This window comes from Kryptolebias marmoratus, linkage group LG5 (genome assembly GCF_001649575.2).
Source record: "Kryptolebias marmoratus isolate JLee-2015 linkage group LG5, ASM164957v2, whole genome shotgun sequence".
In the NCBI taxonomy this organism is placed as follows: domain Eukaryota; kingdom Metazoa; phylum Chordata; class Actinopteri; order Cyprinodontiformes; family Rivulidae; genus Kryptolebias; species Kryptolebias marmoratus.
In genome coordinates, this window is record NC_051434.1 from 20,310,231 (window position 1) to 20,313,214 (window position 2,984).

Consider the following 2,984-nt stretch of genomic DNA (forward strand, 5'->3'; position numbering starts at 1 on the left):
TCTGGCGACTTGTGTGTACTTTTTCAACATTTGGAGGCGTAGGAAAAGGTTTATTTTCTTTTTAAGGCTTCCAATCATATTTCACAGATACAACTATCCAAACTTACACACAAAGATGCTTACACGAGTTACAAATACATTTTTACACACGCACAAATATTTTTACACACACAAATCCTTTTACGCAGGCACAGGTATTTGGATCTATTTTGTCTCCATACAACACACCCAGGAAGTACCTCTGTTAGAGTTTGGACATGAAGTGTACCCAGTACAGAGTTATTATTTATTTAGCTTTTTACTGTAGAAGCCAGCAGAATGAAGAAAGGTTGGACCAAGTCCCTGATCTCAGTCAGGTTGGGCTTTCAAACCACCAGCTGAAAAAATACACGAAGATCCACGACAAGTCTGTTCAGAGAAATGGGAGGTTTACCCCTGGAAGATTCAGTTCAGTCTACTTTATAATTCAGGTTTTTTTTACAGTAAATGATGCCGTTTTACAACAAATGTAATCTCAGCGCACCTCACAGAGAAAGTAAACACTGCTGTGTGACTCAGCAGTGGCGCAATATTGTCAAAAACAATTAGTGTGGGTCAAAGGTTCGAGTTAATCTTCTCCTTCCGTTTCCTTTACATCAAAAGGAGGCGGGAGTCACATCAGAAGCAGTAGTAATTCATCTTCTGTAAAGACCAAAACAGAGTCATACAAAGATCCATTTTGTCGAGTGTCCCGAGGCAGGCGCTTCAATAGCCTTAAAACCTGAAAGAGAGTTTAATCTCTCAGCTGCAGACACACCTGTTTCTCATTCAAGCAGGATGTTGGCTGGAGATGCTCTTACAGCCACAATACTCAGAAAAGCCTGCCAGACAAAGACGGATTGTTTCACAGACACACAGGGATCACACACTTTTGTTCTCTACAAATCCAACTCACTTTAGCACTTTTTTTTTTTTTTTTTTTACTTTTACAGGTGCAATATCATGGATGATATTGCACCTGTAAAAGTTAACTGTGTATAAAATAATATTTCTGGGAGAAATAATATGGTTTTCAGGAACTTTAAAAGAAAATTCCAACAGGTAAAACCATTGGGCTTATCCCAGGAGTTAAATGTGAAAATCGTCAAAATTATTCAGATTATTTAGAAATCAAAGCATCTTTAGGTTTGTTATTAGACTTCTGGGACCTCAGATTTATTGGGATTTTTGGCGGCTACCACAAGACCCCCTTGCCACAGGAAGGTCCTGTTGAGGATAATCAGACCTTGGTGTGTCCTTTAGCCATATGAGCTCCTTGAAGGGTTAAGTTCAGGATTAAGAACCCGGTTTGGTTTTTAAGTTAGAGTTTGGCGCTCGTGAAGATTAATCAGTTTGCTTGTTTATGTCAGACACTCAATCTGTTCCTTTCATCTTAAAAAAAACAGTAAGTTTGTACCACTGGTTTTCAGGGTCAGTCATAGAAGTGGTACTTGAAAATCACCGCTCTAAACCAGTGGTTCCCGGAGTTGGGGTTGGGGCCCCACTGTGGGTCACAAAACAATAGGCTGGGGGTACCTAAGATGATCTCTGGAAATCAAATAAAAAAAACTAGCGATAGGCCCCAGCTCCCCCGCGACCCTACACAGAAAGGCGGGTAAAGAAAATGAATGAATGGATGGGTTTTCTAACCACGGATGAACCCTAAAGAGCCTCATTCTTCTTTTTGGCCATGAGATGGCGCTAAAAAGCTTGAAGTAAATCCAAGGAAAGTGGAAACTACAGTTAAATGGACATGGATGGACAAATATAATATATAATTATGTTTATGAAAAATTATTAGTTTTTTCTCATGTCTTGAGACCAGGTGATAAAAAACTAATGTTGAATTGTTTCAATAGAATGGACTAATAAGACACACCACCTAATGAAACACTTTAACATTTATTTTTCATCCCCTGCTCCAAAGACATGGAAGCTATTGAGAAAAACCCCATTAATGTTTCATAAAATTATATTTAAAAATTATTAAATGCTTTAAAATTAGAAACAATTAGGTGTGTCTTATTTGTCCGGTCTAATGAAACAAATCAACATTAACTCTTGGTCAGAAGTTCACATGACATGAAGGTTATTAATTTTTATTTTTAAGGTGTCTTTGGGTTGGTTGTTTGTTGACAGTCCCTAAGTGAACCACTGTGTTTAGGAGGAGGGAGACATGGAGGTGTCAAACAGCAGGAAGACACCAGAGTCCGCCTCGAGTCTCCCTGGTGGTCTGGTGTTCGCAGCTTGTTTTTTTGTATTTGTAGCATTTTTCCTTTGCATTTGTTTGCCTAGTTGTATGTTTTTGCTTCTGTCTATTTTTTTGTGATTGCAGCGCTTTTCTGTTGCGTTTGTGTTTTTTGTGTTTGTGTGTTTGGAGCACGTTTAGCTGTTTGCTGCACGTTTGCACCTGTCAGCCACAGTAGTCTTCAGAAGGTTGATAATTATTTAATGGTATTATAACCCACTACGAAAAGGCAAAGGAATGTCTACCACAGCTGACTGATATTAGCCAACACAAAAAGGACTATACTTTGGATAGTTTGACAGAAATTGAGCTGAAATTTGGCTTGGTAGTAGCTGAGAGTCATTAAGAGCACATATTTTGAGCCCAGTTGAGGATAGTTGGCATGTTTTGAAGTAGGGTTTGTTTAATACCTTATCTAACATGTTTAAATCTTAATTTATTTTAAAAAATTTCCACGATGTATAGATTTTCTTATACCAATGAACATTGGTTTAGAAAATTGTAAACTAATTTCACACAAACAAAAATCACGATTCACATTTTAGCAAGAATTATCCAGCCCCAGTCTGAGCAGGCTGGTTTGATTTGGGGACGAAATTTTCTTAAATTGTGGTCACTTCTACAACATCCTTGTGACGGCATGGTTCTTAATCCAACAGACAAGTTTTGTGTTTTCTATTGATACTGGATTTTCTCATGCAAATAAAAGTGCACTCTG